At 39.0% G+C, this 24,516-nt stretch overlaps 1 protein-coding gene and 1 pseudogene across 2 annotated transcripts in view; both read right to left on the reverse strand.

Moving 5' to 3' along the window:
• Positions 1–24,516, reverse strand: part of Prkg1 (protein kinase cGMP-dependent 1) — a 1,110,483-nt gene that overhangs the window by 873,809 nt on the left and 212,158 nt on the right. The gene's annotated exons all lie outside the window — the stretch shown is intronic.
• Positions 15,204–15,316, reverse strand: LOC142851521 (U6 spliceosomal RNA; annotated as a pseudogene).

The following is a 24,516-nucleotide window of genomic DNA, read 5'->3' on the forward strand; positions in this document are numbered from 1 at the left end:
CTATCTGTATTCATAATGAGTCTTCCTTAAAGACGGCGTGCTAGGCTTGGCTAGAAAAGCTGCACAGAGGTTCTGCACAAGTCCATTGCCTTCTAAATTGCTCTGTTCTCCTTTCCGCCTCCTGGATGCTTACTCTACAGGGATTTACAGCAGGGGCATGCCTCTAGAAAATGTTCTCCATATCTATACCTCCACTGTGAACTTCTCTTTATCACCTTTCTCTCACCAAGTGAAAAGCCCTGAGTCACAACCACTTGGCAGTGTGGCAGCTTGCGGAGTGGTGCCCAACTATGAAGCTATGAGTGTTTACTGTATCACCAACAGAGGCAGTAAAAACATGGCTGGCACTCGATGACCTCCACAAAAAGATGTAAAATCTCACAGTGTTGACTAAGATAAAATGGGCTTTAAGTAAATCCAAGTCTCTGTCAGGTTCTCTAATAAATGCCATTATGTGATAAGAAATACTATATTTATATTCTGATGGAAAAATTAGCTTTAAAGTGACTATTAGTTACCATGTCAGTTCCTTAGAATACATCAAATCTAGAAGTAAATTAGAAAAAGAATATATATTTTATCACCAAATAGCTCCAAAGTGGATAGAACTCAGCAGAAGGTACAATTTGAAACAGACTGTTTGCTCAGCTCACGTGCAAGGGAAGTTCATGATCAGAAGGGCTCAGGAAAATATGATGACAGGGAGATCTGGGGCCGGCAAGATGGCGCAGGAGCTAAGGGTGCTTGCCACAAGGCCCAGCCAACAGTGCTTGATAGCCAGAGTCTCAGGTATTGGAAGGAGAGAACTGACTCATCCAACCTTCACATACATGTCATAGTACATGCTCACATGCACACGCACATGTGCACACATATACACAATAAGTAAATATTAAGAAAATAAAGGTAATACTTAAGATCTTCTTCTAAATAAATGAAACTTAGGTTCAAGAGGCAAAGGAGGAGCCACACGTTTTACAGGGGAAGATTGCGCTGGAGCCAATTGTTGACCGGGTCTGCCCATCACTTTAATTTCCCTCATGTTTAATTTTATTGTAAAATTATGTAACTTTAATAAGAAAGCAACTAGGGCTTAATTTCCCTCTGAATATTCATTTCTTTTTAATGTTTAACCTAAAATATGTTTGCTGTCATCTGCAATCTTAGACCTTCCTGACAGGCTTTTACCTCTTGAAGTGGCTGAGGCATTGGGTCTTCCTTCTTACTCCAGAAAGGAGGCCTGCTGCTGTCCTATCAGAGATGACCAGGACTTAGAAGTAAATTCTCGCTTGGCAAACAGTCACAGGCCTCTGAAATCTAACTGGAACTCTGCTCAATCACATTGGCAGGCTGTTCTCTCCTTAAAAGCAATTATGTAGATCCCTTATAGATAAGCAACATTTTTTTTCATAAATGACCTGATCTAAAGATAACATGATATGTGTTTTAACTTTTTGTAAAAGCATAAACAGTAACCAAAAAGAGTAAAATGAAAAACAAATGTCACCCCTACTCAGACATAGGCGTCTCACTCATCTGTGTGTTGGAAGACAATCTACCCAGGACTGGTGCTCTCAGTATCAAGGGCTTGGCATCCTTTTCTTCACATCTTTCCAAAATTTATTTCTGTATATATTGGATATGTATCCACATCTAAATCATTTGTATTTTCCAGAACCAATACATTTCCTTGTGTCAGTTTTCCAAATCAAATAATCTGTGCCTAATGGTTATATTCCCTTGAGAAGATGTATCTTTTAATTAGCTATCTGAACGTTTAGTGACTAGATTTTGACTATCATTAACAATGTTGTAATGGATATCTTAATAATTCTGACCATACAATACTTGCAAGCCATATCCCTTGGTTAAATTTGGGAGATTTAAAGTTTTAATAGCCGTCATAAAACCTCTGAAATGGGGTCCTTCACTTCTATTGGGTAAATCAATTCAGCGTTGCTAAGTCTTAAAAGTTGAAGATATATTTCAGAGGACATAAGGCTGCTGGTTTAGCCAGAATTGCAGAGCAAGAATTTGATATTGAAGTTGTCTGATTCTATGGTTTACCACTTCCAATTTGTCTCCGACCTCCTAAAACCTCCGGGGATGCCGAGTGTAATGAACAACCCTTATATTTCTAGAATAGCAGGTTCTGGTGCTAAGATGGGCAATGTAAGTCTTCAAAATGAGAGAAACAATTTACCAATGATTCTTTTGCAAGAAACTGAATTCTAAAAACGTTTAAGTAGAGTGAAATGTATTCAACTACTTATTAAGCAATAGCCAAACACCTCTTCACTACCAGACACAACATTATTGCAGAGATATTTATCCTAAGATACAATGACATAGTTTCCACTTTTTGATGAAAAGGAAAGATGTTCACCAATCATGGTAAGAGTGGGATGAAACTGCAATGGATCAGTATAAACATGCCAGTAACATGTGGGCTTGAGATAAGTTTTTTAATATAGGAAAAAAGTTCTGGAAAAATATAGGATTCTTGGGGGAGATGCTCACTGAGCTGAAATCTGTTTAGGGTGGGGGTAATGAGAGAAAGAAGGGAGGAAGCCAGAACTTCCAGGCACAAGACTGACAGTGCCAGGGACTTAAAGTACCAACTCCACAAGGACTGAGGACAAGAATGGAGAAAACATAAGCAGAATCTAGGTCCTGTAGGGCCTTGTTAGTCTAGGAAGGAAGCGTTGTCATTAATAAAATGGGAGTCATCAAAAGACTTTCAGGAAGGCACAAATCACGACAGCAACGGAGGAGAGAATGATTGCTTGGCTCTGAGCAGCGAAGCTCATGAGTTTAGAAAATGTGCAGCTGGAGGCAGCTTCACTAAGAAACTCTATATGCCTAAACCACACCTGAAGATGTCGGCCAGGATCTGCGTGTCTCTCTGTCCTTCTCTCTCTGTGTATCTCTGTCTCTCGCTCATCTGTCTGACTGAAAGAAGGTAATTTAAAGATAGAAGCCATTGTTAAACATGAAACACCAGTGAAAATGTTCACAACCCTGATGAGGGGACAATGATATAGAAATGATTAGATTAGCTTCCCAAATCAACTCAGCAGAAAATGTTGACATTCAATTAAAATTAACCGACTGCCGTAAGCAGCCACTTGGGGAGGCACAATTGTGAAGAATCCACTTAGACTAAGACAGTGTGGAAGCTGGTTCAGAACAGATCCTCTGTCTCTAGTCCCATATGCCGAGCCTCTACCTGTGTCCTGAACATTCTGACCTACTGAAAAGTGAAGTTTGCCAAAGGAAGACAAGAATAATAGTACTTTTAGTCTATCCACACCACTCCAGACCTTCAAACATCTGAAAGAATATCCCAGGCATAAAGTATAGGTACAAACATCTGGATTACTAACATGTGGGCCAAAGAATGTATGATCTCAGCTCCCAGAGTGATGGAACGTGCAGGGCAAATCATGAGAGACTGGATTTCTCTGTGTGCCACAGCTGGGCTTAGAGAAACTCTCTCTACCTGCTCCAAGAGTTCCTGGAAAATGTCGCTAGAGGATTATGGTTGCCATAAATTAGAGCTGCTCAGAGACGCCCATGAGAAAGTTCAACTTCACAGTCTTCAAGGCACATATTTTATTCCTTGGCACTGCAGCTCTGTTGTTTTACTGACCCCTCAAGTCCCATTAGTTGGATGCTTTAGAAAATCCCAGTGGCCACACCTCACATCCCCAGTGACACTATGCTGCTCCTCTTGATTCCTATTGCCTTCTCAACATGAAATGTCCCGCACTGCAGAGGTCCACTTTGTATAGTAGAATCAAATTCTAATATCTTGTCATGAAACAACTCAACATTTTGGGGGAACTAGCTATAAAGGAGGCATTTGAGATACAACAATGAATAGCTTTTGTCCTCAGGAAGGTTCTGTTTCATTATATTCCGGGAAGCCAACAAATTTCTCCCAATAAGCAAAGCTAAATACAGTAAAACACATAAGGGAAATGGCTCGGCAGTAGAGGAACTTACTGAAAAATCTGAGACCTTGAGTTTGCTCCCTGAGACCTATGTGGTATAAAAGAGAATCACTCCCTGCAAACTGTCTCTTAACCAGCACACCCATACGATAATGCATGCACATTGTACATGCATGTGTTTGTGTGTGTGTGTTACCTGTGCTACGGTGAATATGGCGGTTAGAAAACAATTTGCAGACTTGGTTCTCTTTTTATCAGGTAGTTTCTAGGGATTGCATGCAGATCAACAGATTGGCAACAAGTCCCTTTAACCATGGGGCCATCTTGCTGGCTCCAGACACAGTTTGGTTAAAAACTACATAAGTGATGTTTTCATTAAGGCTTTCCTTCTACCATTTATTTCTGTTAAGATAGGTTTCATTATTTAAGATATGACCAAATCCCTTATACTTCTAATATTCTCAAATTTCATTAATGCTCCATTGATTCTCTGTGAAATTGTTCATGTATTGATCCAGACTAAAATTCTAATCAAATTGGTGTTAATTAATTGTATTATTTTAAACACTGAAATAATTATTTACATAAAAGATTATCATTTAGCTCTTAGCTCCCCTCCATATTGATAAGGACAGCTTGGATAACTTAATAAATTCCAGAGACATACCTTAGATATTCAGTAATCTATAGCTTAAAGCATTATTCAAAACAATGGAAGTGTGTAATTGCCATGTAATGAACTGGCTCCCTGTCCCTGCTGCCCTGACTTCTTTACCTTAGAGACAGTGAGCCCTCAGGACCCATAGCCAACATGAACCCTTCCTCCTGGAAGTTGCTTTTGGTTGTTGTATTAAATCACTACAACAGCAAAGAAACTAAGACAGAGTGAAAACTCTATTTCCTTGATCCTTTTCTAGGAAATGGAAGCTTTCATCAGTTTCTATATTTTAGTACCTCTTTTTATATTCTGTGAACACTAAATAATAGAATTTTCTCAATCAGCTAGCTGTTTTCATGGCAACAAGACTGTTAAAATCTCAGCCTATAGCTTTATTCATCAAAAATGCAATCCCCAACTTGCAAAGAGAATATTTACACACTACATTATAATATTAATAGGACTCTATCACTTACAATACATGAAATTTTTACATAAATACAGTTTCTACCTTATAAACAGCAAAGTTCCCTAAGAAAAGATTTAAAAGGGGAAAGTATGCTAAAATGGTCTTATCTTTTCCTTGAGGAAATTAAACCTATTAAGCAAGTTAATCAGCAAATGTGAATTCCTAGGAAACTTTTATTATATAACTATATCTAATAAAATAAATAATAGTTTATCGTGTGAAATGGAGCATTTAGGCTCTCCAAACTCACACGTTTGACGTTCAATAACATGATGGGGTTAGGCAATAGAGCCTTTGGGAGGGATGATTCAATCACAAGGTAGCCACTTCATGAATGGGATTACAGCTTTTATAAAACAGAGCCCAGCTGGACAAATAGCTCGTTTCATCACACAAAGGCACTGCAAGAAGGCAGCAGCAGTTTTAAAGGAGATGTCAACAGATGGTGGATGTGTCAGCTCTTTGATCATCAGGGGCCCGGGGAGAAGGACATGTCTGTTTATATGCTCAGCGTTTATAGAATATTTATAACAGCAAAGGTGGAATAAAATAGTATACACATCTCCTTCCACGTATTTGAAACCCAAGTCCCTTCTTCCTATTTTTCTTGTCAATGCTAAAATTGTACTTGTTTTATATTTGATGGGAGGGTGAAGGTGGTGGGTAGAGAATGGAAAGTGATATCATAGCTAAGATGGGCAAAGAGTTTTCATGGATTATTTCCAAGGTGGATGATTTCACTGGCGCAGACTCTGCCCACCTCAGTCCTCTCTATAATTTCAACCATATGTGGGCCTCTTCACTCCCGCTGTTGGAAGAAACCCAGTGGTGAAATAGAGCTTGAGTTTTACTGAAGAGTCTGCATAGCTCTGTGACAAGTAAATTCATGCTTCTACGGACCTGCAAGAGCAGGTTATGAAAGTGTAGGAAGCCCTGTAGGTTGAAAATAAAAATGAAAGGAACTCTGCACTGATGTATCTAATAACATGGCATAGTTACCACAAAGTAGAACATATGATACTACATGGACATTTTTTCTCAAGCAAAAATGCAAATAACCTTGACACTTGAAAATATTATCTTCTAAATTTCTGAACAATATGGAGCTAAAGCTAGACCATGACAACTTCTTATTCAAAAGAATGGGATGAGGACAAAGCTGAAGATGTCCTGAGGGTAGAAGTTGCCATCACAGAAGAGTAAGCTTGGGACTGTGGCTATAGAAGTACGAAGACACACTTTACCATGTACCTCTGTAATTCCAGTGATCTGTTGAAAATGCCTGAACCAAAAGACAGAGGAACGAAAATCAAGACAATTCCATTAAAATTGTTACCTCTTTCAATATGTGCCTAAAGTTAACACCTGTAGAACCATATTTGACTGGAGACAGGTCTTTATAAAACCACAAAGTGTGCCCACTTTATCTTCAAGTACCAGATTTAATTGCTATCTCTCCAGGCTCTATTCCTCTCTGCTATAACCTAGGTCCTTATGATTGATTTGTCTTATCCAAAGTGTTCTGGTCATTTTACGTCAACTTGACATTAGCTATAGTCATCTAAGAGGAAGAAACCTCAACTGAGAAATTTTCCCTGTAAGATTTGGCTTTAGGCAAGATCTATAGGTCATTTTCTTAATCAGTGATATGGGCAGACTCAGCCCATTATGGGTGGTGCCACCCCTGGGCTGGTGGTTCTGGATGTTACAAAAAACAAGTTGAGCAAGCAATGAGGAGCAAGTCAGTAAAATAGCACCTCTCCATGGCTTCTGTCTCCAAGTTTCTGCAGGGCTTGAGTTCATACCATAGCTTCCTCGATGAACTGTGATTCAGAACATGGAAGCCAAATAAACTTCCTTCCCTAAGTTGCATTTGTCACAGTGTTTCATTGCAGCAATAGCAACCTTAACTAAGACAGCAAGAACCCATTTTCAGGATCGGCAGAGAGAAGGAAATTACCACACTCTAGCACCTGTCACCATACTTTTCCTCTCATGTCGGGGATGTCCTCAGAGGAAAAAGATGACGTGAATTAAACTCTTTCCCAAGCTAGGTGCTACTGTCTCAATTCATTCTTCAATATAGATGATATTTGAGCTATGTTTGTAAGCCAACATATTTTGTTAATCCTACTTCTAAAGAGTTATCAACAGAAAATAACTATATACATTATAATATTATGATATCTTTCTTGAAATACTGTATTTGCACTAGGAAAATTTTAAACTGGAGATGGCCAAAAATAAGCATTTATCAAATCATGTTACTTCCTATATTGCCACTGAATTACATCAAAGTGTATGTTACATAGTAAACCATTTGTAAAACTAAGAAGACACATTTTACTATAAATACTACTATCTCATCTTTTAAAAAGTACTCAGGTATGTGGATACTTACCCATGGATAGGCAAATGCGTGCATGAAGTATTCTGCTGTGTAGTAATATGAGCAGTGGCGGGGCTGCGTCCCCAATACCCCAGCCGCCTGCTCGGCTAGCTTATGCCCCGTAATAAATACACAGACACTGTATTCATTTAAACACCGCTTGGCTCATTTCTACCTAGCCTCTTCTAGGCTAACTCTCGCACCTGGACTAGCCCATTTCTTATCATCTGTATAGCACCGGTCTTACCGGGAAGATTCTAGCCTAAGTCCATCCTGGGTCGGAGCTTCATAGTGTGCGTCTGCCTGGGAGCTGGGCATGGCGTCTCTCTGGGGCGTCTGCTCTGGAGAGGAGAGCTGTGGAGTCTGACCTCACTTCCTCTTCCTCCCAGCATTCTGTTCTGTTTACTCCTCCCACCTATCTCCTAACCAATGAGAGCCAAGCAGTTTCTTTTTATTCAACCAATCACCTTCCTCCATCACTACTGAGCAGTTGGGAGACAAAACACATGTGGCTTTTATTCACATGGAGAATACCAAGTGGGGTCAATTATTAGCAAATGTCAATAGACAAAATCTGATGTCTTAATGGAGTTTATATTTTGTTTTTCATTGTTTCTTTGTTTGCTAAATATAGCTTGTAATGCTAACATTATTAACATTTCTTGAAGTAAAGTCAGTTAGAAAGCAGAATTTAGAGATTCCAGGGATCTTGGCAGGGAAAACATATATATATATATATATATATATATATATATATATATATATATATATATATATATATTTGCTAGTTAGAACTAGAATAGCCTTTTGTGGTGACAGTATATCATATGTGATTATAGTTATTATTATGGTAGCTACTTCAAGTGTATTAACTAATTATGGTATTAAATGTGTTAATTTGCTTGTGGTAATCATTTTATAATGTGTTCATCTTTCAAATCATCACTTTATAAAAAATGAATATGTACATTATTTGTCAATTATATTGAAATAAAGATGAGAAAAAAATAGAATTTAGAAAATTGGGAAATTTAGAAAATTCCCTCCATAAGGGAGAATACCATAAATTCTACTGCCCTGTCCTCTTCTCAAAAAATTTACAAACTTACTGGAACCATCTCCACACAAGAAATATAAATTACGCACACATATGCACACACATAGATATTTACACTTTTTTTGTTTTTTGAAGCAGAGTTTCATGCATATTCCAAGTTTTGCTCAAACACGATGAAGTAAAAAATTACCTTGAATTTCTGATCCTCCTGTTGCAACATCTGGAGAGCAGGACGACAAATATGTGCTACTGAGAGACTAAAAGTTAAACAGACTTCTTGGTAGACAGAAAGGAAGAAGCACAGCTATGCCATAAAGTTGGCAAGCTCTCAAGATGGCTGGCTTCTCCCTCAAAGCCTGGCAGCTCAAAACAAAGGCATTTGTCTCACACCAGCAAGCTCAACAAATTCAACAGTTGTGGACCAACCAATAATTCTACCATTCTTCAAACATATCAACCCTAAATTAGAAAGAAAATTCCTCAGAGATTTAAGCAACCCCAGCCTCCTTGAGAAGAGATAGAATTTTTGTGCTTCCCGAGTGTCTGCCCCCATCCCCACCTCACTGCATCTTTGCAGAACATTTTCTTCTCTGTGTGCCTGTGGCATGTGACGAGCTTCTGTCCCTCCCCCAATAAACACCTTTCTTCAACGGCTGCTCTGGCTGCTGTTAGCCAAAGAATTTGATAATTCTTTGCTGCCACCGGTACAAAAGATTTTATTTTGCACTAAAGATTTTTCCTGCCTTTTAAATTATGAACTGGCAGGAAAAAAAATCAAGACCCTAGATTGTATCACTACCATAACTCGTGTACAAAATTTTCATTATTAGCACCATTGACAATATGGTGTGTGTGTGTGTCCCAATTTTATTTCTAAATAAATTGAAGAATTTGGAGGCAAAAGTCTCTTGTGAAATCGTGGGGTGCTGTGACTCAATGAATACATTTACAACACAACTTCCTGAGCTTCAGGGAAAATTGTGGAAGAGGGTACAGAAAGATTCCAAGAGTCAGAGAACCAGGAAGAATCAGAGAACCTTTCATTGTTGTTAGTTTTTCCAAAGGGAATAAAGTACTGTTGACTATTTCCTGTTTGAAAGAGAAGGTCAACTTTCAAGTCAACATGAAGGGAAAAATGAAGAAAAAAAATGGCCTTCACTCATTAATTTTCTTTTGTTTTTTGGAATGACTTGCTGAAATTCTTACTATGGCCAAAGCAAGTGCAAACCCAAGAAACTGCATGAACACCCACTTCTGCTCTCATTCTCCAACCTCACTATTAACTAAAGAGTGGGTGGCACAAGCTGAATGTCCCCTGAACAAAATGCTTGAGTACAGAATTGTTTCTCATTTGGGAGTTTAGGGAATTGGGAACTTTTGTATGGAAGTTCCCTACTGGCATCCCTCAGCCAGGAAAATATTTTGGAATTCTGGATTAGGGATGTATAATTTATAATACTACTTTATAATACTCAGAATGCATGCAAAAAAAGACTTGGGGGAAAGAGTCATCATCTTTGTAAATTTGGACACACCTTAGGTATGTTCTAGTATCATGGACTTGGATGGATTATACAGTAATTTGGCCATATTTTTAATCTTATGTTTTTGAGAATTTTGCAGCATTAATTACCATTGTGATAAGGCAAATGGACATAAAATCCATCACAGAGAGAGATCATTGTCTTGTCTCCTCACAGCATCATGTAATGGCAGCCTATGTGATGAGTTACACTAAATATGCCCTGTATTATTATAAAATTTGAAAATTCAAAGCAAATTATATTTGTAAAAAGTACATTGGTTTTACTCATCCCTGCTAACACAGGTATATCCTCTAACTTAGATAAAAAAAATCTATTTTATCCATGTATATTTTCTCTTTTCACCAATGTATATACTAAATATGATAACTCATTACATAAATAAAGATACCTAAATGAAGATTATTATTTACAAATATTATACTACAGGTGCTTCCTACATAAATATAAGTCTGAACCCACTTCTTTGTTCTAAATGTACCTTCTCGCTTTTACTTTCACTGATTATAAATTTCAGTTTACATCATTCCCACTTCACCAATTTGAAATCTTTCTTACATATTTTAATATGCACCAGTTTTTAGTATTTTTTACTTACTATACATGTTTCTAAGCTCTTCAGTGTAAACTCTGCACAAACAGTGATCCCAATAATAAAAATGAATATGAACTTTCACTTTCTTATGGACATCCATCCATTTATTACTAACCATGCTTGATTATTCATAACTGGCATGGAGAAAGATAATCTATAGCTCTGGTTTAATGGTGATTGCTGTCCCTAATGCTGCTATAATATTCTGTAATTTTCTACATATTTTAAGCTTCCTTGTCTTCTATGATAGGTGTTGAGATGAATCTTATGGGATCTCTCTGTCTATACTGCACTTCTAGGAAAATTCTGCAAAACACATGCCCCAATATCATATTAACCATCTCTAGATTTGCAACAAACTGTAACATCTTAAATAATTAATTTAAGCAATATTCATTTATGATGTTGCAGCTTCTCTAATTAAAAAAAATCAGGTGACTCATTCAGGGTTCTCTGCTCCACGTCAATTGAGAAAAAGTGACAGCAGGGATGGACACTGTCAGGCATGTCTCAACAAAAAAATCAACTTTCAAGTTCAAGGTTATGTCTATGGTTTATGACTGTGTTTATAAAAATATTTCTAAAAATCTGAGTGTTTATTTCTACCATGCTAAAATAAAAAAATACATTTTATTGATGAAGAAGATGAGCTATTATTGAAGTTAGGCAACTTGCCCAAAGTCACAAGACTGTCACTTAGTATGTATCCAACATAATACCCGAACATTCCACTACTGAGCTCCTATTTTACCTTTCTTCCTTTGGTGTCTACTAACAAAATATGTTCAAGGCAGTGTGCTAGTTGGTGTGTGTTCATGTGTGTGTGTGTGTCTATGCATACATGCCCATACGCTCAAGGGTAGAGGCCAAAGGCATCAGCTAGGTGTCTTTTTTTTTGTGTTCTATATTATTTTTGAAACAGGGTCTCTCTCTGAACCTGGGGCTCCCTATATTGGCTAGACCGATTGGCAGGGCCCTGGTATTCCTCTGTCTTTTCCAGTGCCATAATTACACACACACACGTGCCAGCACACTGAACTTCTGTGTGAGTGCTGGGGTCTGAACTCAGGTGCTAACACTGGCACAGGAAGCATTCTACTCACTGAACCATCATCTCCTTGTTTTCACAATTTTTACTAAATATATTTGACTTTTAGATTACTGTGAGCAATTGCGTCTTTACCCATTACAATCACTGCATTTAGCACACATATATGAATATATATATAGCAAAACTTCATTACAGTCACTGCCTCCTAAGATAACAATATTATGTTCATTTACAACCATTCACCGTCAATTTGTGTTTTTATGTGAATGCTTTGTGTGTGTTGTGAAGATCGGTGAACTGTAATAAAAACACACTTCACTAGATGCCAGTCTTCAGATTCTTTGTGTGGGAAAAAAATGATGAGAAAAATTAAACAAGGAAATTCCATCTCACCCAGGCGTGGTTTCATCATAATTGAGGATGCGGTGTAAGCCACAAACGGATGGAATGTAGGAGCAAAACATCCACTTTAAGAACAACTTCAAAAAAAATTCTTTCTCCCCCCCCTCCCTCCCTACCACTTTCAATCCCCTTCTCCCTCCCTTCCCTTCCCTTTCTCCCTCCTTTCCTTCCTTCCTTCCTTCCTTCCTTCCTTCCTTCCTTCCTTCCTTCCTTCCTCCGTCCCTCCCTCCCTCCCTTCCTTCTTTTCTTCCTCCCTCCCTCCCTCCCTTCCTTCCTTCCTTCCTTTCTTCCTTCCTTTCTTCCTTTCTTTTTTGATGCAAAGCAACTCACTCAAAGTTGTAACATTTTATAGCCCAGGCCTCCAATGTAACTATGAAAAGCATTGCTAGCATGAGTAGAGCAGGCGCTGTATTCACCTTATTGGAGAAACTACACCTTCCAGAACTCACACAGAATTATATAATTAAGTTATATTTAACAATATAACTAACTTATTGCAGTTCACTCACAACACACAACTTAGAAACTTGAGTTATTGAATTCCTAATAAGGCCCTTAAAAAGTACTAGTGTTAAGTCTATGTTAGCACACACCTTTAATCCTAATACACAGGAAGCAGAGGCAGGTGGATCTCTGTGAGTCTTAAACCAGCCTGGTCTACATAGTAAATTCCAGGCCAACCTGAGTTACACAATGAGACTCTGTCTCAAAAAAAAAAATAAATGGTATTAATATTGAAAGTGTAGTGAGATTTTAATCGGAGATTTATAGGACTGTAAGGACTCAGCCCTTGGAGAGAAATACCTAAGCAGTATTAGGAAGTTAGTTCAGAAAAAGAGAGAAAGGAAGAAAGGAAGGAAGGAAGGAAAGAAGGGAGGAAGGAAGGAAGGAAGAAAGGAAGGAAGGGAGAAAGAAAAAAGAAAAAAAAAGAATTAGATCTCCCATTTTCTTTGTGTACCTTTGATATATATACATAAAATACATAAAACAAGGTTTTCATTCTAATTGTGACTCAGAAGCCAGAACCAATATATGTAAGTAATTATTCACTCTTAATAAAATCTGTCTGTCTGAGCTAATTTCAAATGCAGAAGCACAATTTCTAGGACAGAAAAATTATTCCTAAATCAGAAAGTACAGTCTTCAGGTATAGGGCTTTTATTTATGTAAATAAAAATAGAATCCAAGTCATCGAATTCTTATAATAACTACTGAATTTCAGTGTATTAAAATTTCAATAACCCAATCTTTCTTATCCACCTCCAGCAACCTCAATTTGTAATCATCCCAATTTGTAGTATATATACATGTGTATATGTATATGAAAACACAAGGAATGATAGACTTTCCTTTTCTTCTATTTTATGGGGTCTTTTTTCACACACCAAACATCCTATGAATTGGCATGAAATTTGAATTTTAATTACTTTTTCATCTTTCAGATTAACATTCACCTGGTTGCTTCTTTCTATTTGAATTTCCTGCTTTTATAATCATGTAATCTTAATTTACATAACTCAATTAAGTTTCAAAAGCAATTCAGGAATATACTTGTCACCTGAAAAATGAAAGTGTATGTGCACTGCCTCAGGGAAAACCTAGGCATTGTCTGTGTCCCCAAAGCAGAAATGCTGAATAAAAGGTAAAGATATTCAAACCATAAAATAAGTGAACTATTTTCTTCCTTCATGCTAACTCTGGTGATACTTTAAGGTCTATTTCTTTTTTTTTTACAAACGTGGTTGTCACATGGATGATTCCGTTACAGATGTGTAACAGAAGTGCACACATCCTCCACACCCCTTCCACACAACTAAACCAAGCATCTACAGGGGACATGAAGCTTAAGCATCGCCCACCTCCTCTTCAACTTGCCCATCTGCCTGCACATCGTTTTCTGGTTTTTAACTTATAACAATAAAAGAAAAAGTGGACTGATTTATTTGGTATGTGTGCTATAAGACAGAAAATGATAATAATTTTCTTCTCATGTCTGTACATTGTAAATCCTTGAAGTATTTTTGGGAACTACTATTACAGCAACTGGATATGCAGTAAACATATTTTTTCCTAAATATATATATTTCAAAAAATGCTAAGACAGTTGAAACACACACACCATTTGGAGAAAGTTTTCTTTTCCATGTTGGGACTACTTTTACACTTAAAACTCAACTTAAGAATTTTTCTTGGTAGCTGTTTGCCATAGTCTTTGGCAATTTCCTTTAGTTGTTTGCTAACCTTTTAAAATGATAATTGACAATGATGATGACCCTTAGATGGCCTATAGCATGCTCTGTTAGGGTCTACTCTAAGTATTTTCCAAGATTAATCCATGCATTCCTCATACCAACCTCTCATAACATTTGTGCATTTTCGAGTAAAGGCATTCACCAATAAATGGTAAATGACCACAAAGATAGCAAGTGCAAAAGCTGTTACTGAAACCTATTCAGGAAGTTGTCTCCTGTGCCAAGGCATTCAAGGCTATTTCCCACTTTCTCTTCTATCAGGTTCAGTGTCACTGCATTTATGTTGAGGTCTGATCCACTTGGACTTGAGTTTTGTGCAGGGTGGTAGATATGGATCTGTTTTCATGCTTCCATACATGCCATCATCCAGTTATGCCAGCACCATCTGTTGAAGATGCTTTCTTTTTTTCATTGTACAATTTTGGCTTCTTTGTCAAAAATCAGATGTCCATAAGTGTGCATATATATGTCTTTGTCTTTGATTTAATATATTGACCCAACTGTCTGTTTTTATGTCAATACTATGCTATTTTAACTATAACTCTGTGGTAGAGCTTAAGATGAAGGATGATGATACATCCAGCAGTTTTTCTTATACATGATTGTTTTAGATATTGTGTGTTTTCTGGTTTTCCATGTGAAGTTGGTAGTGGTGGTGGTGTGTGTTTCCCTTTCTTGGGTTTTGCTAGTGTAGAATTATCTATTGCCTGCATTTTCATGGGTGTTACCAACTTCCTAGGATTGGAGGTTTCTTTCTAGTACCTTCTGTAGGACTGGATTTTTGCATAGATATTGACTGAATTTGATATTGTCATCAAATATTTTCTTTCAAAAATATGGAATGCTTCATGAGTTTGCATGCCATCCTTGTACAGGGGCTGTGCTATCTTGCTTTTCTTCTCTGTGTCATTCCAGTTTTAGTATATGTGCTGCTGAAGTGAGCCAAGCTGTAGTTTTCTGTAACAGTCTCAGTCTATTGTAAAGAGAAGTTTTCTAGGTGATAGGTGAACTGTAACCAACATCTTGTTTTCTTTCTTAAATCCCCTTGCTCTGTCACCTACATACACAAACACATACACACCCATCCACACACACACCCCTAAACACAGTGTCCAGTACCAATACAGGTTCATTTCATGTCCTTTTAAAACTAAACTTTGTTATATTTATACTTTATAGAAATATTATTTTTAAAAAGCCCTAAATGAGTTTCAACGTAATTACAACAGTGATTTCACTGAGAATATTTTGCAGATTCTTCTAACATCTGCTCAGGCAGCGAGTGATTCCAAATGAGTGTTTACTCCATAGGAAACAATCTAGTCATCGTCTGAAAACGTCACCCTTCTGGAAATGCATGCACGTGCAAATGTCCACTCTTGATTGACATAAAGTTTATGCATTGAAAGGGCTAGGGAGGAGATTTTTTCAAACACACCAATCGAAAAAAAAAGTATGATTTTTCCAAAGTCAGGGCTCACTTTTGATTATTCTCAAGTAATTAAATCCAGGAAAAAGTCATCACTATGAATAATCCCTTCAACTACTTCATGTTCATGGAAAATCGCACCTGAACACGTCCAGAGAGAATCTGAGAGCCATGGGAATTGTTCTTGAGAAACACTTCAAGCCCTTTCGGAAACAGAAAAATGAAAGAAATAGAACAAGTCAAAAATTCTGTATACTAATTGGGTTTTGGTTCCATGTCTCATATGTGCCAATCTGCTCTTTGTGATAATTATCTGTTCTCAGGAAAAATGGTAGAACTGTAGTGAGAATAATATTCCAAGAAAGTAATATGTGAGTAGAAAATTAGGCTCTCCTACTAAGGATAGATCTAATTCATTACCAATCACCGTTATAACATTTCAATGAGAGAATAACTGGACAATGAATGCAGAGTTTGGTTAGAATGTGAAGTAAGTGTGTGTGTGTGTGTGTGTGTGTGTGTGTGTGTGTGTGTACATTCCTTGACTCTTGCCAGGTGGAACTACACTACTTTACCTTGCCTCAATTGTTTTATTAGAAACACTTGTCTGATGGCTGGATTCAAGCCTGGGCAACCCCATGAATGCATGGGAACATGGGTTGCAACTGGAGACTCGGTATAAACGAGTACATATCTATATATCATTTTAGGTCCTGGTTTTTTTTCAACACAGGGTTTCTCTGTAAGTTTGGAACCTGTCCTGGAACTAGCTCTTGTAGACCAGGCTGGCCTCAAACTCACAGAGATCTGCCTACCTTTGCCCCCTGAATGCTGGGATTAAAGGCATGTGCCACCACCACCCGGCTTTTAAAGGTCATTTTTAAGAAATTTTGTTATATTTATGCTTTATAGAAGTATTATTTTTTAAAAGTCCTAAATGGGTTTCACCCCTAACCCAGCAAAGGATGCACTTGTGCACCTCATAGGAAAAAGCATCTCTAACAGAGAACAGCACCCATCAAAACCCCATCTTCCTCTTTCTCCCTTCCACACAAACACAAAGACCTGAAAGCCTATTTAAATGGATAGTTTAAAAAAAATCAGCTTTTCCCACATTACTGGAGAGGTTCCTCAGTTAACTTTTGAAAGCCATTTGAAAAGCTGCTGGTCTCAGTTTATCCAAACCCACTGAACTCAGTCGTGGTTGCCAGTCACAAAATGCTTTCTGGAGATAAGTCAACGGGGTGTAACTGTAATAGTGCACGATTTAATGTCAATTTTTAATATGCCATTTCTACGAATCTTCTACACCATAGTCTTGTTCTCTCTGAGGCAGGTAGTGAGAAGAATATAAACTCCTAGGGGTGTTTCTGTCATGTGCTAGCAGCGCATGTCAAATACAGCATTCGGTGGAGCGTATCCAGAGAGGAAGAAAAACTCCCATTGCCCCTGCTTTGGACCTTTGCAGGCTGCCTGGTCTCCCTGCTGTGCCCTCCACACACCTCAATCTTCCGCCTGTCTGTGCCCTGGTGAAATTCCCCAAAGTCCTCCGCATTCTGAAAGCCTCCTCTTAGCATTTATGAAAACAATCGGTTTCTCATTCCTTTGTTCCCTAAACCTTTCCCCATCCTCAATATTGCAAACAGAAGCCTACTAACTGAATACATGTTTCTGACATCTGATCCTATATGCCAACAGGTAACAGTGAGTCTGTGCTTCTTTGACCCTAAGTATAGTGCCAGGGAACATTAATAGACACAGCAAGAGGCCCTGGCACCTGGTCTTCCTTTAGCGGAAACCAATCTAGCTCCCACCTCTGAGCCACAACAAGTTACCATCTCTGGTTACTGTATTGTCAAAAAGCAGAATCATCTTTTTTGTGGTAATTAAAAAGTGCCTCATCTGTATATACACAGACACGTATAGAGACACATTTCATAGATATTTTTCCCACCAATGAAGTTTCAGTGACCAGATATTATACTTCTGTGGGTGATAAAAAAACCCAATAATTTATATTTAATGGTGTAGGAGGTCCTTCTGTATTTGTGTTGCTTTCATTGCTTAAATAAAGAAACTGCCTCGGCCTTTTGATAGGGCAGTACTTAGATAGGCTGGAAGACAGAACTGAATGCTGGGAGGAGGAAGGCAGACAGGGAGAGCTGCCATGGAGTCACCAGAGTCAGACATGCTGAATCTTTCCCAGTAAGCCATGACCTCATGGTGTTACACAGATTGGTAGATATGGGTTAGATCAGGATGTGAGAGTTGGCCAAGAAGAGGCTAGATATAATGGGCCAGGCAGTAATGTAATTAATACAATTTCTGTGTGGTTATTTTGGGGGTTAAGCTAGCTAGGCGACTGGGACGCAGCCCACTCCTTCTACTACAATTTAAATTCTTTCTTACTTAGTAATTGAATCTAAGAGAGATGGAAGAAATGATAGACTAAGTTCTATCTTAATAAAACTTGAAATTTATTCAACTACTACTAAGTCCATACTTATGAAAGACATAATAGCAACTAGAATATGGAGATGATTTTTGAAAAATTTACATTTGGGAGCAGGTTCAAGATGTCTACATTGTAATGAACACAGAAAGCTGGGTCAATATCGAAGTCAAAAGTTACCTCTGATCAGGACTGTGGAGGGAGGAATAAAAAGCAAAACTGAAAAACACCACCACCATCACACAGAAAAAAAAAAGAATAGAAATGATAGCCTGCAAGTTCTAATGATTTCAGAAAGAAAGAAACATTAGGCTGCCTTGGCTACAACTCATCTGTCTGCAAAGTAACTCCTTGGGCCATCACAGTAGAGGAAATGGGGCTTCCTCTACCAGGAGAAAAGAGTGGCTGGCTGTAGGAGGACAGAGTAGGTGTTGGTCAGGTAACTGCAAATGGGATTTGCTGAGACATCTTGAATGTGAGACATTCAGCAAACACGGAGGATGATGCTGGGGGAAGAACTTGGACACTTTTTAGTGTGTCCTGTTCAGCTTGGTGTTTAATTATAAGTACCTAAGGGATGCTTCAGACATGTTTATATCCACTAATACAAGGAAGAATGGCAACAGTTGGGAGTTAGGTTACTTATTTTCCTTTGTAGAAAACTGGCAGCCTAGAGAACATTATAAAGAATAGAAACGGATAGTACCTGTGTTGAAATTAATCCCTTCTCCGTAGCCACTGCGCCCTGGTCAGTTCTCATTCTCTGACTTTCAAGTGCTGGTTCTCCAGCCACTGGAGTCAGACAGGATTTACTCACCAAACTGAGAAGCCATAACAAGCACACCTTTGTAAAGTCTCCTCCGCAGGCAGCTTTCAACTTGGGTGACAGTTTTCTGAATTGAAGCCATGACACAAAGCTGATCTAGGAAAGATCAGATGATCTTCCAACAAGAATGTAGCCAGCCCCAGCTCTCCACAGCACTGGTTCGTAGTTTCCACAGGAAGAGGGCTTGCAATTGAGCACAGTTCAAAGAGCTATGCCTTGGAGCGTGTTTGGTTCTGAGACCTTTGATCCTGACTTGAGCGAACCAAAAATACTTTCTGGCTCTGTCACTGGTAATTGGTACATTCCTAAGAGACTAGCAACTGCTTAGAAATTATGATATATCTTAAAAGAGAATTGAGAAATGTGTGTGTAAGTTTATTTCACTGGAGCTACAATAAAGCCAGAAGATTGAATAAAAATAAATAAGAAACTGCAACTTTTGTTGCAGACTAAAGATTCACCTTCCCTTTAGAGCATTTATTGCCTACACTTGGTGCTTCCATACACCACCAAAAGCTAGGACAGGTCCAGAGATGTTCTGCTGCTTAGCTACAATCTAACTGGGAAAAAACAGAAGCAGAAAAATAGGCCTTCATACAATGTATCCTATGAGAGCCACGGGAATTGAGGGGAAACTCACATAGACACACAGTAGAGAATTAAAGATCTAGTCACCAGGGAAAGATTGCCTAGATGACAAAGGTCAAGCCTAGGCTATGCGTTGAAGACAGCTAAGACTTCAAGTTCGGCATAAACAGAGATCATGCAGGAAAGGCAACTGCATAAGCAAATCCATCCATAGAGAAAAGTGAGGACCACGCTCAAGAACGGCATGCATTCTCTTCTGTTTGCCTCACTGAGTCAGACAGTGCGTCTCCTGACAACCTGAGCTGAGAGTCACAGAAAGCCAGGTTCTATCCCATCAGCCCCCACAGAGCTTTGTTCCACGGGTGCACTGACTCATAAAACCACCAGTGGGGGGCCAGGCACATCCCCGCCTCAGTGTGCTTTATGGCAACGGGCATCTTCCTAGGGATCGTGACACATACATACTGAATAGCTCTTAGGTCTATGAAAAGGAACAACAAACCCTCTTGCAGCAACATTTCCAGTCTGGACTCACTAGTACCTTGTTCTGTCCCCACACAGTAAAGTGTGAATAATTACAATACTTATCTTGTGACTCTGCAGCAGGGTAGCATGTGGTGACAGATATTGTTGCTACAATATTCTTCTGTTGAATACGAGGTTACCAAAGGCATAAGTCAAGCGTGCACTAGAATGCGGGGGGACAGTGTTATTAAGCTATTAAGCTGGGGTTCTTCTCCAGTAGACGCAGAGGGAGACGGAGAAACACAGGAATACACATACAGAGGCAGCCAGGAGGGGGGACTGCTCAGTTACTCAAACCAAGAAGCTGTTGCGCTGAGGCAGGGGAGGGCCAAACAGCAGGTCACTTTTCATCGTCCTGTCGCTTTCAGGAAATGCCAAAAAGTAAAAATAAAAGATACAACAAGAGTTTTTTCCGTGGACTAAGCCAGCAGCAGCGACCTCAACAGGAAACACTTCTTAAAAGTAACAGACTCTAAGGGATCGTCAGAAAGTACACAACTCTGTAGGAGAGCAGAGGCGGAATGAGTTTCACCTATCCTAAGTGAACTACATGACCAAGAAATGCCAACGAGAGAAGGAGAAATGTTTATTCTGAAGCAAAATGGCTCCTGCTCATCTCTTGCTTCTGTGTTTAGTGAAAGCAAAAGAAAAACAGTACACAGACTGTCACATACACAACGCAGAGGAAGAGATCTCCTAGTTAGCCATAAATTTGATGTGTCCTAGCAAGGAACCAGGGAAAGACAACACTAGATATAGAGATTCTTCCCCTTTTCCCTTGAAGAGTTAAAATTAGTTAGAATAAAATTTTCATTTTGCAAATATAAGGAAACATATATCATCCCAATTATCCTTTAAGAAAGTACGGCTTTACAGAAGGAAATCATGGGACGACAGAATTTAAATGATTTATACAAAAAAAATAAATAAATACTCGCTGTTAATGGAAGCAGCATTTAAATCTAGCTTTTGTGACCCAACGATTTCCCATAATTCTAACCAAGGGACTTGCTGGCAGTGCGTTTTATTTTTTTATTTTTCTTAAAGCATTGCCACACCTCCTGCTGTGCCCTTGGTTGCCTAGAAAATTCTATTTGGGCTTCACATTTTCTCTTGGCCGTTAGTCAGAAAACAGTCCAAATGCGGCTGTGTCGTAAATCACCGCAGGCCGTACAGCATGGCATTATGATCCCTACAGAAAGAAGGGCCCCACATCTGAAGAGGAATAAAAACCTAAGAGGAAAGGCTTGTTTACCTCTCCCAGCTCATAAACGTGACATGTGACAAGATCAGGTAATAAGTTTATACTTTTTTTCCGGGCTGAATAAATATAACATTGAGAGCATTCCCTATCATTAAATTGATCCAGATTCTAAAATGGTGTGTATGTGTTTGGTATGTGCATATATGCATAGAGGTATGCACACATACACACTGGTACACGCATGTGGAGGCCAGAGGTCAATGCAGGGTTTTCCTTTATTGCTCTCTACATTGTGAGACGGGGTCTCTGTGAACACGCAGGTCAAAGATTCAGGTAGACTAGCTAGCCCGCAAGCCCCAGGTGTCTGTCTTTCTTGGCTACCCCATACTAGGATTACTAGGATTACTGATGCACACAGATCTTGGTCTGGCTTTTGTGTGGGTGCTGGAGGTCACACCCAGGGCTGCAAGCTTGCACAGCATGCATTTTACTGGCTGAGTCACCACCACCCCTGGCCCCAGTGTTTACATTTTTGAAGAGAACGCTGACTTGTGTTTTCATTAGTGCAGTTAATTCTGCTCTGGGAAAACACTATGCGGTCACCACTTCAACAAACCCAGTCGCTGTTCTAGCTCTTGCTCTCTGTCCGGTTACATTCCAAGCCCCATCAACTCTACTTCGGGAATGTCCTTCCTTGTTCCATACTCAGCACCGCTGTGGTATTTCTCGTTTTCTCATCTTGCTGTTAAACTTGCTGCTCTTTTCAGCTTTTATTTCCCATCACTAATACTCATTCCTTGTAGTGAGACTGTCACCAGCTGAAGTAGATTCACAGACATGTGGTGCTGTTCAAAAACACGCAGTGGTTTTCCACAGTCCTTCAAGTTTAGCGCAAAAACATTTCCTTCCAAGGCATCCCGTAATATGGCATAATGGTAACTTCCCACTTCCCACTAGATAAAATGGCCTAATGGCAATTCTCAAACAAACCTTACATCATCTTGTTTCAAAGATTTTCTATCCCTTCTATAAAGCAACTAAAGAATTTCTTTTCAAAATCTTCAAGCGCCATCTTGTATCTCTTTGAAAACTACACTAAGCTCTTCATTAAATAATTTACAAACTTGATCCACTTGCTTTATTAATTATGCCTTCCTTGAAGGGATTATATGTCTTCTAAGTCTAGTCTATCTGCAGGAGAGGTGATTCTGTTGAATGTGCTCTGACCAGTCTCCGCATCTGTAAGTATGTGTGGTTTCCTTGTGAAAGAGCATGAAACAGGGATTTCTTGGTCTCAGAAGAAACCTGCAGGAGAGCTAGCACAAGGACTCCACAAGAGCAGAGGAAGCCAGACACAGTCAGCTCCGAGAGAAACCTGTCCTGAGCCTACTTCTGTGGTAAGAGCAGACAAGCCTCTAGAGTCGAGGCCATCCCACAGAGTTATCTAGAGTCGAGGCTATCCCACAGAGATATCTAGAGTCGAGGCTATCCCACAGAGATTTTCCTTCTCCCCTGGTGACAAGGCTGGAATCGCATACACTGCAGTAGTCATTCATTTGCCGTCAGTCACTAGGCAACAGCTGTGAAATTTCCCAAGTCCTTCTGGGCTCTGTGTTTTATTCAGCGCATGAAGAAAGACGGCAATCACAATTTTTAAACCAACAGTATCCACAAGAGCTGGGGAATGGGGACACCCACCCAAAGGATTCTCGAGCAGCTGTCACTGACATCAGCTAGAGGATCTCTGCAACACTTGGGATAGTTTACAGCCAGTACAATAATAGGACCTGCTCGGTAAGCCTCTCTTCAAAAGGAATGGCTCTGCTCTCCTACCGGAAGCATGTCAGGACGTTCTTCCAAGCAGCCACCTGCTCGCTTGCTACCCATCACATGCAGTTGCTATCACGTTGCTGATAAACACCACAATCTATTGTGCCCGGTTCCGGAGGGTGGAAGTCTGAGATGAGGATATCAGTGAGGCTGATTTCGACTCGTACCTTGTCCAAGTTGTTTGCAGCTACTGATAATCCTCCCACAACTTCTCGTGGTATTGTGAGCTTCACTGTATCATAAAACTCAGAGAACTAAGGAGCCTTTCCAGACTCTTCCTGCAGGGTCAGCAAAATTATCCCTGAAGGTTCTACCCTCCGTGACCTAACTGTCTTCTAAAAAGCCCCCTTTAAAGACAATCACACTGGATATTAGATTTCAACCTAACATTTGGAGGGAGACATAGCAGCATTTACTCCTGATATGTAAAAGGAGCAAAAGAAAAAAAATGGCTTGGTTATATTGCACTTCTCTGATAAAGCATTTCACTACAAAGTCTGAGCTAATATTTTTATTTTTAATTCATAATAATAAATATGTTTTATTTTATATTTTAAATAATAATAATAAAAATAATCCATACCCATATAAAAAGTAAATGGTTTTTCACTCCTAAAGATTTAAGGTGAGAATATTCGGAACAATTTCTAATAAATACAACTAATTTTGTTCTTAACGACAGAATAACTACTAGCAGCTCATCAGGCTACTGATTATAGCAATAAATACTTAGAGAGAAAACTAAATATCTCCTCACCAAACCCAAGGGACTCTCTTAACTGTATTCAGTCATTTGCCATGTCAAAACCTTCTTTGGATCAATGAAAAACAAATGAACAATGACATTTCAGTAAATGGAACACTCAGCCCATTAGGACCAATGTGTTTCTGAGTCTAGTTGCATTGGGTTTAAGCCTAAGTCTGGGATATAATCAGTACGGCTTCAATTTAAAAATCCAAATAAGTTGTTAAACTATGATACATGCTATTAAAAACTGAAGCCTAAATTTAGGCTTTTAATAATCCAGGAAGCAAGTATTACATGTTATCACTGTGTAGGTGAGTTTACTAAGAGCAAATTGAAGTAGATAGATGACTGGAACCTGACGGTTATAATCCAGTGAGCAAACCATGCGTGTACAAGCATGTACCAGTCTCTCACTCAAAACCTCTTTTTTACATCATCACCTAACTACGGCATACAGAATCCGTGTTACTCGAATCCCTTCACAGTCTGACCCATCTTACCTCCCTGTGACTTCTTCCTAAATAAATTCATCACTGACCTA

Source organism: Microtus pennsylvanicus, chromosome 5 (assembly GCF_037038515.1).
Source record: "Microtus pennsylvanicus isolate mMicPen1 chromosome 5, mMicPen1.hap1, whole genome shotgun sequence".
In the NCBI taxonomy this organism is placed as follows: Eukaryota; Metazoa; Chordata; class Mammalia; order Rodentia; family Cricetidae; genus Microtus; species Microtus pennsylvanicus.